This window comes from Eschrichtius robustus, chromosome 13 (assembly GCF_028021215.1).
Source record: "Eschrichtius robustus isolate mEscRob2 chromosome 13, mEscRob2.pri, whole genome shotgun sequence".
Lineage (NCBI taxonomy): Eukaryota > Metazoa > Chordata > Mammalia > Artiodactyla > Eschrichtiidae > Eschrichtius > Eschrichtius robustus.
Genome location: NC_090836.1, coordinates 104,375,241 through 104,393,810, shown reverse-complemented (window position 1 = coordinate 104,393,810; position 18,570 = coordinate 104,375,241).

The following is an 18,570-nucleotide window of genomic DNA, read 5'->3' as shown; positions in this document are numbered from 1 at the left end:
TTCCTGACTTCAACACCCTGCTTGACCCATCTCGAGCAACTTCTGTTTTCCTTACTCAACCCTGATAGATATACTCCCTACAATCCTCCCGATTCCCAAAAACCAATAGCAGCAACTCATCTAAAATGGGTTATAAACTAAGAAGCTTTAGCCAAACACACTATTGCAGTGCCATCAACAATTAAATAAAGTGGACGAAGGTGGCTGGCACTGAACCAGAAGGTCATCCATCATCTGTCAGAGATGGAAATGTCCAGCAGGGAGTGGGGAAGGGGGACATGGCCCTCGATGTGTCAACATGAGGTTTTGCCCAAACACAGTTTCTTGAAGAGGAAAACCTTTCAGAACTGGAGGGAGACTCAGAAAGAATCATTATATTATCGGGTTACACGTGTTACAAACCATCTGATATGGCTACCTTGGATGCAGCCATCACGTCGCTTCTGAATACAGCCACTTAGAATAAATCTGCTCCATCCCAGGATCCCTGCCATGGGATTGGAAATACACAGGTGCCAGGGTCATGATCTGGGAGCAATGGATGAGTGTCGCCATCACTGCCCCAACCTAAGCTTTGTTATAAAATGTAAGCACACGTCTTGCTATCAGGTCAGACAGCCTTAAATTTGAATGTCCGTGGGCTTATGCATAGAGGAAGGGGAGTTCTTGGCCAGCACACATGTTATAATCTGGCTCAGGAGACCTACCACATCCCCAGAGGCACATGGGATATCACGAACCCACTGGGGGCTAGGGTGTCCTCTGGGTCATTCCCCAGGGCCAGGCCTGCTGACCTTGGTGAGATGTTCCTGCCTGGCAAGTGGGCAGAGTTGCCCTGAGGGCCACTTCTGTGCATCCCTAGAAGGGCTGCTTTGTGTAAATGACCACGTTCCACTCCGAGATCAGAAACAGCCAAAGATGCGTCGGATCCTAAAAGGGGTCCACAAGAAGATTCAGACCCAGGCACAGCATCCCGGCAGCAAGGCCTCTTTCACTCAGGGCACCAAACACCACAATGCAGGGACCCAGATTGTACATTCAGGGCAAAGGCAAGGTCCAGATATGAGGAAGCAGTGGTTTGGTCTCACAGGGTCTGTTGCAGGAGGCATGATGAGACTCTTAATAATTTAACCTCCGGGTAATAAGATATGTGATAGAAAATGTGGACCAAAACCCTGCCTTTAAATAGAGAAGGACATTGCACCTGGGTCAGAGCTAAGACTGGGTGGCCTGAGGGCATCACAAGCCAAGGATTCGAGACTGGAGAAGGTGAGAAGGGCTGCAGGCAGTGTCTGGGGTCCTTTGTGGACAATCTGTCTCCACTGTGATCCTGTGAGTAGGGGCCTCATCCAGCACCCCCCAGCCAGTGGGATCCAGAGACCACTTGGTGTATATACATAAGCACCCCTGGGAGTCTTTTTGACTGTTGGTTGTGTATCCTCAGAAAAGTCCTGATACCCTGCTGGAGAGTGGGAGGGGCTCAGAGTGTAAGGTGCCATGCTGAGGACCATATAGTCCCTGGCACCCACGGATCACAAGCTCCCTGTCCTGCTGGAACCCTCATCTGTGTGCCTGTGGCTCTGGGGGTTTCCCCACCACACACGCAAAGGGGGCGCCAGGAGACCAGGGCAGTGTGGAACCAAAGTCGCTGGTCTATTTGTACTTGCTGTTCTTATTGATTTGACTGGGTCATCTCCTTTGATTACAAGAGTCTCCTGACTGCTGGAACCATGGTATTTTCCTGGCCCTAAGCTTTGAAATTCATTTTGCTAAACACATCACCCAATGTCACCATCATCACAGTCAGAATCAGAATCATCAGAATCGTCATTACTTTTTACCTTGAATCATTCTGCCTCTGGGCATTCTGTTTCATTCCTGAAAAGACTGACATAGCTGGATGACAAACTCATTGAGAACCTGCTTTTCTCTTAGATTTTAGAGTCAAAACCTGCTACTCCTTTCTCCATATCTAATCAGCCATTAGCCGTCTTGTGGACTCTGCTTTTATAATTCTGGCTTTTCTTTTATAATTATCTCTGTGTTTCTAGCTTTTCTATGTTTTCTACTGTGTTCGTTTGTGTATTTATTTTTGTCATGTAGACACTCTGCTTGTTCCATGAAGGATCTGAACACCCACACTTTCTCCACTAGCCCAGGGCTTAATTGGCTCTTGCCCCAACATTGCAATCCTGACTCTCAGACACTCTGGTTCCATTGCCAGTTTCTTGGTCTTCAGATATTGTTTCCTCGCTGGCACAAAGAAAGGAGAAATAATGGCCATCATCAAAAAATCTGCAAACAATAAATGCTGGAGAGGGTGTGGAGAAAAGAGAACCTTCCTACACTATTGGTGGGAATGTAAGTTGGTGCAGTCACTATGGAGAACACTATAGAGGTCCCTTAAAAAACTAAAGATAAAGCTATCATATGATTCAGCAATCCCACTCTTGGGCATATATCCAGAGAAAAACATGGTTCAAAAGGATACACGCACCCCAATGTTCATTGCAGTGCTGTTTACAATAGCCAAGACATGGAGGCCACCTAAATGTCCATCGACAGAGGAATGGATAAAGAAGATGTGGTACATATATACAATGGAATATTACTCAGCCATAAAAAGAATGAAATAATGCCATTTGCAGCAACATGGATGAACCTGGAGATGATCATACTAAGTGAAGTAAGTCAGACAGAGAAAGACAAATACCATATGATATCACTTATATGTGGAATCTAAAAGAAATGATACAAATGAACTTATTTATAAAACAGAAACAGACTCAGAGAACTAATGTATGGTTACCAGGGGGGAAGGGTGGGCGAGAAGGATAGTTAGGGAGTTTGGGATTGACATGTACACACTGCTATATTTAAAATAAAATGCCTTTCCATAAAAACAAAAAACAAAAAACTACAATGGCTCCTACTGTCCTCGGGGACCAGGGTAGGAGCAGCTGACATCTGAGGTTCTTTGTCATGGGTTGTTTCTACTTTGCACCTCCAGTTTATCTCCCCTTCCACCCGCCCACACTGAGGACATGCAGGGTTGTGAAGGGCAGGATGAGTCGGCTGCCCTGGGCATCCTCAGACCTGCGTCCAGCTGCCCCTCTGCAGGCAGAGCTCATTCAGAATCCGTTCCTTTTTCAGGCACAGCTTGAGGTGCTGCACATCCTCACGTGAGAACAACCTTCAGGATCTGCCTGCCCAGATTCAGATCGCAGTGTCATCACTTAAGACCTGGGTGACTCAAGTGAATTAATTCTCCTTTCTAAGCTGCGGTTTCCTCATCTGGAAAATAGGACTCACACTAGCACTAATGCTAGAACTGTAGGCTTCAGTGGGCTGCTGTCAAGAAGGAATCTCTTACGGCATCATTGCTGGTCCAAAATGAACATTCAATAAACAGTAGTGGAAGTGGCCTTGGGTTTTGTTGTCAATGAATTCCTAGACCAACACAGGCAGAATTATTCTCATCTTTCTCCTGACCACCTAAAGCAGACATCGTTGATTTTTTCATATAGTTGTACTATTTACCCTAAACCCTCTACAGCTTTCCTGCAGGTGATGCTCATGTATTATTACATGTCTCCCATCATCTTCCCTTCCAAAACCTCACACGTGTTGGGATGCACAAATGTTAGGAGCCCAGATTATCCATGATGGGGGCCATCCTGCAGATACCAGAGATGACACCAGGATCTGGGTTTCAAGATGTTTGAGGCAAAGTGTCCCAGAATGAGGTGTTGAGTAAACCTCATTGGGTGGCTGGTGTTTGTCCTCAAGTCCTTCATCTCCACAGGTGACAACGGAAGGAAAACAAACTAATCAAGCTTTTGCAAACATTCCTCTAATCAATCGTATGTTTTATGGTTTCATTAGCTAAGGAGCCAAACTCAACCAGGCAATCATATTTAATTCCTTGCATAATGATTTATAAAGGATGGTTCATGGCTGCCTGCTCATTAGCAGAGTGAGATAGGATTCCCTTCTGATAATGAAGCCACATTAGGGCATCTGAAGATGACACAGAGCCCTCAGTGTCCTGTGACGAATAGGAGGGCTACTTACAATGTGTTGTCTTTGCAGATTTCTGTTCTTACTTCAGCCTTTTCCTGGACACCCTTTGGACTTCCATCAGAAGTGGCTTTTCTTGAGTCCTTTGCCTTTATCGGGCTGCAAACGAAGACTTTTCATCACACAGCTGTTGACCTCTTAGAAACACTTTGCACATTTTGAGGGTTTCCACCAAGGAAAAAGTACAACTTGAGGGTACATGTTACATTTTAAGACTTGACCCCTGTCACCTTCGACACCCTCAATGCCAGATTCACCATCATCACTGCCACCATCCACAGGATTGCCACCCCCACTGTAGCTTTGTCCCCATAGCTCAGCTGCCAGAACCGTCATGCCTACCACCTCACCCTTCATCCAAGCCATCTTTTGCTTCCCTTACCCCTCCATGCATATAAAAAAGCAAAATCGTAAAGTCATCCCCACTTTGGTTTTAAAATGCCAGAACAAGAGGGAAATTAGAGACCTAAAGCCAAGATTTCCAAATGTGCCAACACTCCTTTTGCTGGCCTTTCCCTGTGTTCAATCAGAGGCAGCCAACTCACTGGGGAGAAGTAGGGATTTTTTTATAGCTACTTTTTAAAAAAATTTTAAACTATAGTAAATATCAAAATCTTAAGAAAAATGCCTTTTGGAGTTGTAAAAGCTGGCATATTTTAAGTATCAAAAAAAAAAAAAAAACCATATGGATGCTGTTAATTTAGGAAGGAAGACTGATACTATAAAAACTAGTTTTCCTACCCAAAAAAGAGATAAAGCTCACCAACTTATGAGGAGGAGGAAGGAGAGAAACAAGTAGGTAGGAAAGGGGCTTAGAAACCTGTGGATCCCTAAGAAAGGGCCAAGATACCTCCCTTTCTCCTCCACTCCCCAAATCACATGTAACCAAACAGCCTCACATGGGAAGTGCTTTCCTGTGAACCAGGAAGCATCCCGGCTGGCCCAGAACACAGTCCTGATCTCTCCCTACACAACCACTTGCCAAGAACAGTTTATTCAGCACCAGCCTGACCAACCTTTCCAATTTGCCCAGGACTGAGGGTGTCCTCGAACATGGGGTTTTCTGTGCAAAAACCAGGGAAGTCACAGGCAAATTGGGATGCATGGGTCACCCCATAACAATGCTCACCTCGGGTAAATAGGACCAGTCATCACAAAAGGAATTGAGCGGAATGCAGACACAGAGAGGATAAGGGGAAAGAGAGAGGGGGCGGGGAGAGCAAAGGGCAGAGGGAGGCTGATCGGGAAAACATGTCACCAACCAGACCAGCACCAGAAGCCTAGAGAACCCTCTCGATGAAACCAGCAGAGAGCTGGACCGGGGCTACAAGACTCCGGAAGTAAGTGGAGGAGCAGCGTGAGGAGGTGAACAAGGCATGGCTGGTAGAACTTGGAGAAGGAATTGAAAAGATAAATTATATCCCTCATCAAACAAATGCCACTGTGGGAGCAGTACTTTTAAAAAAGCAAAACACTCCTGGAAAAAGGCACACGTAGGACATGACTAAGAAAACAAAATGAAATAAAACCGAACTGAGCAAAGAATTTAAGATGATTAAAGAGGAAATAATAAATATGAAAAAAAAAAAGATCTGACAGTAGCATAATTGGTGTCCCTAATCAACAGAACCAAACAGAAGAGATATAGACATAATCCAAGAAAATTTTTGCAAAATAAAAGAAAACTTGATTCTATAGTGCAAAGCCTCACCATAGCACAAGAAAAAAGGAAAATATATGATAATCAACACCAAGAAACAGCCTAGTGAAATTACCAGATTTGATAAGCACAAAGAATCCTTTGAACACACAGGAAAACATATCAAGATACTTGTAAGGGAAAATTATTCTAAATAGCCTCAGCCTTCTCCTAAAATGATTCAATCCTAGGAGATAAGGAAACCATGCCTACACAATCTTCAAAGACTTTTTGTTTCCTCAACTAGACTTGGGTTCAAATATCTGAGCTAGAGACAAATATTTTTGAATATTCAAAGATTCAGAGAATATAATTCTGGTGAGAAAGGAGAGAAACCACAGCAAAAGGGCTGATGTAAGAATTGATTCTGTTCATTACAGTTTTAAGATCAAAATCAGTGTAGGAATTATGATCATAGAATAGAAGGTAAATATTATCAATCATGACACTATAGATATAATATTGGGGGACTTCCCTGGTGGCGCAGTGGTTAAGACTCTGCACTCCCAATGCAGGAGGCCCGGGTTCAATCTCTGGTCAGGGAACTAGATCTCACATGCATGCCGCAACTAAGAGTTTGCATGCCACAACTAAGGAGGCCACGTGCCACAACTAAGACCCAGCACAACCAAATCAATATTTTTTTAAAAAGAAAGAATATGTGGTATATACATTCAATGGAATTTTTTTTAAAAAGAAGAAAAAAAAGAAATAATATTGGGAGGGAACAGAGAGAGAAGCAAGGAAGCAGAAAAAGAAAATTCCAGTGTTTCCATTCCATATTGTTGGAATCCAAAGGTAATATTTAAAACTGATAATGTAAGTAAAAATATATTATTAAAGACATAAAGTAAAAGAACAACCACAAAAGCACCAGGTCCAGACAATTTCAAGAATGAATTCTTTTCACTCTTTAAGGCAGATGATTACAATGCTGCTTAAGCTGTAACAGAGAACACAGAAAGGAAACAAACTTCCAGATTAATTTTATGAGGATGAAATTATAGTGGAACAGAAACATTACAAATAAAATGCAAGAAAGAAGGTACCAGTCTCACTTATGAATGTAATATCAATGGAAAATATGTTAGAAAACTGTTGGAGATTAGGAAACAAAGTCCAGTAACAAAAGAAAACAACCTCACAACATGATGGGGTGGAGTTTATTCCAGGAATTCAGTGATAACTCAATATTCAGAGAGTCAAATAACATAACTCTTCACAGTAATTGATCAAAAAATATATATACTTCATCCCAAAGATGCTGAAAATTCTTTTAAGTATATTTAATTCCATTTTTTGGTAGGTTAAACTGTTAATACTTCTTTGCCATGATTTTGTTCCTCTATACATGTACTGATATGAAAAAAAACCTCCAAGATAAATCATTACATGAAAAAAGATATAGAAAAGCTTATGTTTTCATAAGAGAGAGAAACGAATGCAGTGACTGTGTGTGTGTGTGTGTGTGTGTGTGTGTGTATGCATAAACTACTTCTGTAATTATAAGAAAGAAACTGGTAGCAATGGATGCCTTTGTGGGGAGAACTGGAGAACAAGGGTGAAAGAAAAACCTTTTCCTATATCTTATTAAAACTTTCAAAACATGCACCTTACAGCAAGTTTATTTCTGTAAATAACAGTTTGGCAAAATTGTTGTTACAAAGCAATGGCTCTCAAGAGGGTCAATTTTGCACACACCCCTCCCCAGGTGGGGGGGACATCCAGTAATACCTGGTGACAACCAGGGAGGGGCGCTACTGGCATTGAATGGGTGGAGCCCGGAGATGCTTCTCAACATCCTACAGCGCCCATGATGACCCCTCAGTAGATATTTGTCCGGCCAGACGTTGCCGTGCCAAGGCCGAGAAGCCGTGGTACAGAAGGGTCACTTCTACCACGGACGTAACTACCAGGCAACCACGAGTTACAGGTCTTACATCAGAAAACCTAAATTCCCTTCTGCTATTTATTAGCTGTCTGACCTTGACCTTGGGCAAATCATCCCTCACACAAAGCATCACCTGTGCTTTTCTCACCTTTCTCACCTATGACTGTCAGGCGATGGCGTAGAGACTGAATGATGTAACAGCTGGGAAAGGGCCGTGTAGACACTCAACCACTCTGTTCAGAGAGCTGATTGGAGTAAAGGGAGGGGGGACCAGCCAGATCCGGGTCCCCAAGCCACCACCAGGTTGAAGAGGTGACGAGTGAACAGATCTCAGTGTGTACCTAAGGGATAAGACAGACACAACGGAGGGAGCTTTGGGAGCAAAGGCTGGAGTCCACTTCAGGCAGGGAGGGCGCATGCAGACAGGCAAAGCTCAAGCCCCCGGCAACTCCCGGCTCCGATGGCCTCGCACCTGGCCAAGCGCAGCTGACGTTCAGAGCAGAGTCACCAACACGCTGCCTGTCCTCACGCAGGAAGGACCTCTGACACCCCACATCAGTCCGTAATGCATGCACACAGACGACACACACGCACTCGTGCTTGCATGTGTGTGCATTGTACATAAATGAAGTTAGGAAATAGTGCTTACCTTTCCTGCATATCGACGCTTCTGTTTTCTACTCTGTTGCATTACTTTATTCGGGACGGGCTGATCACCTTTCAGGGGACCTCACACGACACACACCGCAGCCTTAGGACTAAAACACAGATCGGAGGGCGCCAGTGCCGAGACAGACACCTTCGTGGGCTCTCCGTCTCCCTAAGGGAGAGCCCAGATGCCTTCACACACTGGCCCTCCATGCTCTGACCCTGAGAACCTTCCAGGCCACCCTGTCTACTCCAATCCTGCATTTATTTGCAAGCTCATCACACGACCTGGTTTTGCCCCTGAGTCCCTTGCTATGTAACACGGTGGAGGAGAATCCGGCGGATAAATTCCCCCTTCACCTTGATGTTCCTTCTTCTTCTGAGATGGAGGAGGACAGCTTCTCGTGGATAAGTCGGCTCAAATGTAGGTTTGTACTCATTAAATGAGTGACCATGTAAGTATTGCTCTCAAAGTTTACTCTTACACTGATATGTCTCTAAATAGCCTTTAAGCTCCCCACCCCCAAAACAATTTTCACATTTCAGGATCCAGAAGGAAATAATTTTAGGGTGTAGAAGTCTCTGTCCACAAAGCTTTGATTTGTCACTGTGGCATCGTGATGCTTTGGCACCAATGTCAAGGACATGGAACATGGTTTCCCCAGTCATGAAAACCGGGACAGTAATCCTTCTCTTATCTGTGTCTTGAACCTGCTGTTAATGTATGACGTTGAAGCAAGCCTGCAAGGCAGCCAGTGATTTGCCTGATCTTTCTGGTGAAAACCCTGCACCTGAGGGAGCTAAAGGGACTTAACCGGGGTGTCAGAGCTGCTTTGGGGTCCTGAGAGTGGGCCTCACTGTTAACATTCAGATCTGAGCCTTGCAGCTGAGAACAGCACCTGAAAATATTTGAAAGTCTAATATTCAAAGACACTTAACATTAACGTACACTCAATACAGCCCGGCGAGGATATAAAGCCCATCTAGACATCATCTTCATCAGACAGTGAAATTAAATTAGACTTTCCCAATAACCAGCATCAGTAGGCCCATTTGCATTGTGGGTGTGAGAGTAGAAGTCCAGTCATTCAGTAACGCAACTGATTGCAGAATTTCTGAGCCTGCCTTTGGGCTCAAGTGTGTCTCCATTTCATTTCAGATGCACAAAGTTTCAGCTTTAATGCACACCCAGAGGTCATGCAGTCAAAGCACCCAGGGTCCTCCAGCCTCTGCCCTGGAGTGGGGAGCCCACCAACACCCAGAGGACCCCATTCCTGACTGAGTCTCTCTGGGACCAAACTTTAATCGGGCTCCTCTGAGCTCTCTTCTCAACCAGGCCCTGACTTCCCGGCTTCTGTGTTCATCTGTGCATTTTCCAGTTTTAGAAGGAATTCTGCTAAGTCAGTTTAGCCAGAACTCTCCACCCTGGATATCTAATCATGTCACCAGCCCCAGTAGGTCCATCACTTGGGGTGCACAGCCAGTGAACCTGCCAAGTACCTTCTATCAAAGCAGAAGTATTTATTACTTGTGACAAGTAAGGAGGCAGAGCAATAGTTCTCAGAGCACCGTCTCCCCAGCAAGATGAGGGAAGTTTTAATTTAAGGGGTGCATGCGTATTCACAAAAAAGCCATTGTGACCTTCCATGTAGAGGTGGAGTTCTAGATGACAAGATACTCCAACATATGTCACATGTTCAAAAATGACAGCCATCCCCACTCTTGGTGTGGACGTTTTAGCATTAAAATCAGGCAAAGGTCACTCTAGGCTGACAAAATCCAGGCACCTAGTTGAGTGAAGTCACGAAGGTCAGCAAAGGTCAGCATCACTGTTCCTCAGGCTCCAGTTGATCTGGTAGTTGAGTGCTCAAGGGGGGTTGGATCCTGCAAAACAGCTCAAGAATGTGCTTCAGGCTGATCTTCACCTTTGAAACAGAACGGGGAGTCTTCATGACTGATTTATTATCTTTGCTATAGTTACTTCTCTTGCCTGGTAACACTCATTTTGTAAGCAGATAGGTTAGGGTGTCCCCAGAGAAAGAGAATCAGGAATGGCTTTCTTGACAAAAGAGAACCCATTTTGGCCTAAGCCATTTTGGGATCTAAGCCTGACGGCAATGCCGGTCCTAGAATAAGTCTCAGTAATTAATGATATTAAGGGAAGTGAGGGAATGCAGGAACAAAGGAAAAACAGTTAAGAAACAACAGTGCAGCCTTGGGGCAGAGTCCTGGTTCCTCAGGGGATACACATAATAATACGGTCTTTGCGTTCTTCAGGAACTAAGGCCCCCACCCGGGTGGAGGATGGAAAGATCATGTTGACCCTCCTGATTTCAGTCAATGAAAGCTTGGGCACTGTGACCTTTGCCCCAATTCTAGGCTGAATTGTCCTCTGCCCAAGCCCCCTCGCAAATACACATGTACCCTTAGCTTAAAACTTCCCCAATTTTGCCCAGTCTCTCTCCCCCACTTCAGAACCCCATTGTACTAAGCCCCCCACCTTGAATAAAGTCTGCCTTACTAATTTTTTAACAAGTATCATGAATAATTTTACTTTAACATTCCACGTAAAGTTAACCCTGAGGATGAAAAATGTTGCCCACCATGTTGGTAAACAAAGGATGTTGTAGCCATCAAGCCATCAACCATTACCGCTGCCCCTAATGGTGCCCCCTGAGGGAACTCAGGATGGAAAAGAACAGGATACTGACCCTAGTTAGCTGAGGTGCAGATCAAAGGAATGATTTCAATGAGCCCAGACTCTTGCATCTTCCCATATATAGAAAAGCGCTAAATTCCTTAACTTGAGATGTCTGGTTTTCTTTGATTAAAAATAATATTTTGATGTTCCAACTACCTGGTTTTTGTTACAAAAACTCCTATATACCCTGGCTCCTCCCTTACCTCTTCAGAGCGGTCCCTCGGAGCTTTTTGAGAGGCCATCTTCCAGGCTTAAGTCCTCAGAAAGTCTGCCAAATAAAACATAATTCTCAACTTTTAGCTTGTGCATTTTTTTCAGTTGACAACCCCAAGAGGTAGAAAACTGGTCCCTCCATTGAGCCAAAATCCACCTTGGTCTTAATTTGGTCCTTTGAGACCACAGGAGACTGGTCCATCTGCCATAGGACAGCTCTACCCACTTCCAAAGGTCATATCCCTTTCCCTCTTCACCTCTCAGCCCTTCCTGTTTCCACTGACCTAACTTCTAGCTGCCTTCACATAGTTTTCTCTTGATGTGTGGAAGCTGATGGATTTGCTCTCTCCTAGGTGGAGAGATATCAAGTCAGCCAAGGTGAAGGAACTTCCAAGAGTGATGTTACATCCTTGGGCTGGGGCTGAGGCTGGAAATGAGGGCAGAGCTCTGACAGGGAGTGCAAACTAGGGTCAGAGCATTCTGAGTCAAACCCCCATCTTGTAGCCAAGGTTGGCTCCAGAAGAGGATGAAATCACATTGGGCTCTGTGGTTAAGGTGACTGAAGGACTACAAGACCACAGCCCTCTTCTGGAGATGTCACATCTCTCAAGACTTGGCATCTTTGTGGTGTCAGGCCATCTCAGGTCAACATCACTCTGGAGAGAGTCCCCTTCATAACTCTCTGTCATCACTACTCAACACCCAGCACCAGACGCCAGGCATCTTCCTTGTAATACTTGTTCTGTCAGTTTAAGTAAATGAATAAAAACTATTTTATTAAAATATCCTAGTGTACCTTACCAGAGGGAGAAGGGGGAAGAGGAAGATATGAAGAAGAAAGAAATGAAAGTGATGACAAAGCTAAAGATGAAGAAGAGACAGAGAAGCAAGAGGAGATAAAGGTGATAAAGAAGATGAAGGAGGAGGAGAAAGTAATAAAGGAAGAGGAGAAAGTGATGGAATTGATGAAGAAGATGAAGAAGGAAAAGGAGGAGGATGAAGAGGAAGAGGTGATGGAGGTGGGGAAGAAGAAGAAGAAGAAGGAAGAGGAGATGAAGAAGATGAGACGAAGGATGGGGAGAAAGAAGAGAAGGATGAAGAAGATGAAGAATTGATGAAGAAGATGAGGAATTGATGAAGAAGATGAAGAAGGAAAAAGAAGGAGGAAGAGGGCGTAGAGGAGAAAAAGAAGGAGATGGAGGAAGAGGAGGATGGGAATTATTAAGAAACGGGAAGAGTTCCTTTCCAAACGATACTTCTGTGAATCTTCAGACTGCCTCCAACCTTCAAGAATGTGGGGTGACAGAGAGAAGTCAGAACACCCTCTTGGACATCCCGAGTGGGCTCTGACAGAGACCAAGGTGGAGATCAGCTACCGCCTTTGTGCCCATTTGGCGAGCAGTCACGCAGCAGCCTCCAGCCGAGACCAACGTCCACCAGAGGACCTGTTGCGCTAAGCCTCTCGGTGCCGAGAGCAGGATGCACTGGGCCCTGCAATATGGACTGAGCTCAAAAGGAAAATGAGCTTCTGTTGATCTTCTCTCTTCAAATAAATGCCCATTATCTACGCATGTGGGAAAGAGACTGAGCTTTTATTTCGCCTGGAAGCCCAGATGCTCATCTCCAGAGAGGGATTCCCGTGCAACAATCACAGACATTGTTCATCAAGGAGTCAATTAGTGGCCACTTGACTAAAGGGTAGTTATATCCTAAAGAAAGAGATAATAGTGTTCTCTGGATGCATTGTTGCCTTTTAAAGGGACAATACCCTTTTATCCTCTCCACTGAGCATCTGATAGTCAGTTCTGCATGGTGCTGGCCTGCTGCTAATTCAATCCAGGGAGGAGGAGGACGAAGACTTGCAGCCTTGAGGGCTCTTCCAGGTGTCACCACTCCTCCATGTCAGGGGCGATGGCAGGTGAATGCCCAGGAGGGCTGTGGTTGGAGAGAGCACAGAATGAAGGAAAATGCATCTTATGCATTTATGCAGAGGGAGGATTTTACAAGCTGTGAGATGCTGTAAATATTCATTCAGCTATAAGTTTCCTTGGCCATTGTGCAGAGGACTCAAGAGTGGGACAGAAAAGAATGACCTCTACTTGTTCATAAATAATAATAATAATAGCAATGAATAATACTCCTTCCCATTTACTAACACCAATGTTCTAGATGCTCATTGTCCCACTGAGTCCCTAACAACTCTAGAGGAGGATGCAGAGTCCACGGTGGAGCGAGCTCATACCTGTGCCCAGGTGGGGCAGAGCACACTGGGCTCAGGACTGGAAACCATGTCTTTGGGCTGCAAAGCTGATGATCTTTCCACTGTATCACCTGCCAGCACTCCTCAGTAAAAAGACTAGCTCTCCACCTCTCAGATAAGTATACAGATTCAACCTAGCACTCATGTCAGGAGGCCACCTGCACTGCTCCCAGGTGCCCCCATGCCTCCCTACCTGATGGGGGGCTGGGATCAAGTTGGGGGAGGTGGCAATTGGGGACATAACCCAACGCTCACCCCTTGACCTTCCAGTGGGTCCCAGGCACCATCACACCATTTTACATCCATAAGTCAATCCCAATTACCCTACGAACTTTTCCAAAATCCACCTCCCCGCACTGCCCTAAGCCTCACATTGCTCTCTGTGGGCTGCTGAGTACAGACAGGACTCCACTGCCTGGCATCTAAGCTCCCTGCAGATCTCACCTGTATCTTCACATATTCATGCATCCAGCCACCCAAGAGACCATCATGAACATCGACTTTTCATGAGGCCCTGGCAGGGGGCTGGGGGTGGGAGGCAGCTCTCAGATGCTGACAGAGCAGGACAGGGACAAACACAGAACCCACACTGCAGCCCCATAGCTGTGCCCAGAGAGGAGAGGAGCATCCGTACGGTGAAGTGGTCAGAGATGAGAGAGGGATTAATTCCACCCACGGAGGCAGTGGAGGCTCCCAGAGGACCTGGAGTTTGAGATGGAACTTCCAAAAAGGGGCAGGTGTTGGCCCTGAACAATGGGGTGAGGGCCTTCCCGGCAGAAGGAACAGCTTGGGGTGTCGGAGGGTGTCCATCAGCCCAATCCCAACCCTTGACTCCGTACACTCACCTTGGGATCTGTTCCATGCAGGACACACAACGCTTCCTGAACCTACTTGTGCCGCAGGAGGACCGTCAGGCTGTGGTCCAGCTGCTCTGGACTCAGATGCCCACCACCAGCTGCAGGGCAAGACTCTCTCCATTACTGAGGCTGCGTTTCCTCCCTGTGAAGTGAGGATCGTCCCATCCGGGGCTGATTGAGGAGCAGAAACAATGCATATAGCAAACCCATCAGGGGATATGACACCTAGTGATACTCAATTAACCAGAGGTGTACGGACAGTGACAATTTTCCACCCACCCAGGATCGAGAGAGAACAGCTGAGGTATAGACAAATCTTCAGAAAGCTAAGAGAGACACATAAATGCAAATCTGTAGTATTATTATCACTATCATCATTCTCAATATCATCATCACCCTCATGGTCAAATATGAGTTCATACATAACAATAATATTTTACATTATCTTTAGTGGAACCAGGAGGAGATTATAACGGTGTTCCTGCAGATAAATTAGTTTCCTTTCCAGAACTCTGTCTTCAACTTACAAGCCATCATGCATTTACTGGTAGAAACATCTTTAAATATAATCCAGTAAATATCTGTGTCCTCCATGGCTATTAATCGCCAAACTCTGTTTATTAAAGAAAAAAAAATGAGACAGAAAAGAAAAAAGGGGGAACTTAAACTAGCAGAGGGACGATGTGCTCCAGCAAAAGCTTGTTTATAAAATTCAGTGTCTCCCTGAGTCACCTCTGCCCCCGGCACCCTGCACTGGACGGGGCACGTGGCAGGCGCTCGGCGACCATCAGTTAAGTGGACGAGTGAAAACCTCCACAGGAAGAAAGAGTCCTGCCCCACATCTAAACTCTGGTGCCCAGCATAGGGTCTGGCACAACGATGATTTTTAATGAGTGTGTTTAATTCATAAAGCATTCAAGGAAGTGTCACCAGTCCGCACCCTGCCTCTGGTTGGTGTAGATTTCCTATGTGGCCAACTCCACAAACTCACAGGGACAACTTTGGGAACTGTGGAGGGTAAGAGGGTCGGGTGGGGCAGTCACAGGTGAGTCTTCTTTCCCAAACAATAGCAGGTTGGTCATGGCACACAGTCAAGAACAGCCGGAAGGAAGAGAGGCCCAGGGCAAGGGGTGCGAGTGGGGCGTGGAGCTTCCAGGTCTCTCCAGGCGCAGGTTCCTCCCAAGGCCTCGATGGTTCCACCAGCCCAGAAGTTCCCCAAACCCCATGGTTTAGGGCTTTTATGGAGGCCTCATCACATGGGCACGATTGATTAAATCACTGACCTTGGTGATTGATTCAACCTCCAACCCCTCTCCCTTCCCTGGAGGTCAGAGGTTGGAACTGAAAGTTCTCCCCCTCGAATCACATGGTTGTTCCTCCATCAACCAGCCCCCATCCTGAAGCCACGGGGCGGGAGGCACCAGGAGTCACCTCATTAGCATAAACTCAGACATGGCTGAGGGGGCTCATTATGAAAAGGAAAAGACGCTCCTCCCTGTAGTTTGTTATAGAAGAAAGTTGCTAAGAGTAAATCCTAAGAAAACAAAATTTTCTGTTTCTTTAATTTTGAGCCTGTATGAGATGATGGAGGTTCACTAAACTAATTGTGATCATTACTTCCTGATGTGTGTAAATCAAATCGTTGTGATGTACATCTTAACCTTATACAGTGCTGTATGTCAATTACATCTCAATAAAACAGGAAGGAAATAAAATGAAATAATTTGGGGGGAAATAAAAAGATGGTCCTCTCACTGCTATTGCTCAGGAAATTCTAAGGGTTTTAGAGGCTCTGTGCCAGAAACTGGGACAAAGACCAATATAAATATTTTTTATTATATCACAGATACCAGGGTGCCCTGAGACCCGGCCATCTCCACCCTGCCTCCCCCTGGGCCCCCCTCCTCGTGTGGGCCAGTTCCTGCCTTCACCCTGTCCTACATAACCAAGGCCAGGTGGGACCCCTGACCCAGCACTACTACGTGCATTTCTGGAACATTCCAGCGTGCAGACTTGGGGGCACCAGGGCTTAGAGAAATCTGGGCTCTAGCTCCGTGTGAGCCAGCACAGCACTCAATCCCACTGCACCTCAAATTCCTGAACCTCAGTACCTGTTCCTCAGCGTGCTCTGGGGACCAAAGGTGACATCTCCAGACAGCATTGTTATTTCTTTGTTCCCAGCCCAGCTGTGTGCCCCAAACCATGGAGGTGGGGGCAGAACTGGAGGACTCAGAAGTCAGTGCATCAGGTGTGCATGTGTCCATGTGCATGTATGTGTGTGCACGTTCTCCGGCCTGAGTGCCCATGGCATACCTGGGCTTGCGCATGTGCCCCTCGCAGGTGTGTGGCTCAGAGTCAAAATCTACCTGGCAGCTCCCCCTTCATCCCTTTCTCCTCCTCCACCTCCTCAGGAAGGAGGAAGGGCTGGCACTGCTTGTTCCAGGAGAGACAATTTGAAACAACGCTGGCAGAACAAAACCCCAGCCTAATACCTTTCCAAAGAGCATATTGCTTTTTGTAGCTGCAGCAGCTGAGAGTCCAAAGCTATTCCCCAGACAGCCCAGCACAGAGCATGGCTATTTTTAGACTGTATCACACCTAAGAGTCTGTGCAGAAAAGACACTGCACCCCGAGCAGACGTCCAGCAACCACTTAGCTTCATGCAAGAGAAGCAGCCTGCCTGCATTTTTTCTTCATGTATCAGATTCCAGCAACAATATGCCATTCTCTCTGAATCCAAGTGTCTGGTACACATTCATACCTCTTGATAGCTATTATTACAGCACCCAAGTCAGCCCAATGCCAAATGACAGAATGAAAACTGAAAAAAATAGCCATCGCATATCCTTGTGCTTGGTGGGCAGAATGTCACTACATCTGGATGTCTGAACACTTTGTGATGTTCGACTGCACTTTCAGTTTTCACTGAGATGTTTGGCATCAAGTGGAATATTCACACCCAAAATAACATTAACATGAGTAAGTGCAAAAAACTCTTTACATTATAAAGTAAAAAGTACTGGCACTTTGGAAATGTTGGAACCAATGTACAGTTTTCATGGGGATAGGATGCACTTGCTGACAAAATGTTCATTTCCATTGACTTTGTCACCTTGATCACCATCATCATCACCATTATTATCACCACCATCACCACCATTATCACTGTCATCACCATCATCATCATCACCATCACCATCACCACCATCATCACCATCATCATCACCATCATCACCATCATCATCATCACCACCATCATCACCATCATCACCACCATCATCACCATCATCACCATCATCATCATCACCATCATCATCACCATCATCACCAACATCATCATCACCACCATCATCACTATCACCATCATCATCACCATCACCACCACTATCATCACCATCACCATCACCATCATCACCATCATCATCACCATCATCACCACCATCATCACCATCATCACCACCATCATCACCAACATCATCATCACCACCATCATCACCACCATCATCACCAACATCATCATCACCACCATCATCACTATCACCATCATCACCACCATCACCACCATAATCTCATCATTACTATCTGTACTATTTGTTAATCAGTACCAAGTGCCCAGTTCTATGCTCATCATGTTTCACACATCATCTGCACTCTTCAAAGCAACTTGCATCATAAGCGCTAGATGCTTTCTTTCTTTCCAAATAAAGCTTAGTGAACTTAAAGTAACTTTCCCAAGACTATATGGCTGTAAATTGTATGATTGAAAACAGATCTCTGAAACTCCCTAACTCTTTGCATCACATTTAAGCACATTCCTTAATGTGCTAAATTGCCTCAAGATCATGTTCTGCTGCAATGACAAAGGACTTCAGCAGCCAGCTTGCTGCCCTCTTGGGTGGCCAAGGAAATTGCTCCTGCATTGAGTTCTTCTTCCAGGCTTGTCTGTGTCTCTCCTCTACAATGTGGCCCCTGTGAATGGTGCTGCCAAGCCACAGCTTCCTTGGGACCTCTCTCCTTAGCTGGTCTCTCCTTGGGCAGCTTGGGATGAGACTTCCCCAGCCACCTGGGTGGCACCTGGTTCCTCCCAGGGGCTCAGGAAATACTACTGGCATGAGTATTGTGTTGGTCTAACCTCAGTGAAGAGTATGCTTTGAGTGAGGGAACTGGGTACATGCTTCTGAGCTGGATCATGCTTCACCCCCAACCAGCCAGGTAGCCTTG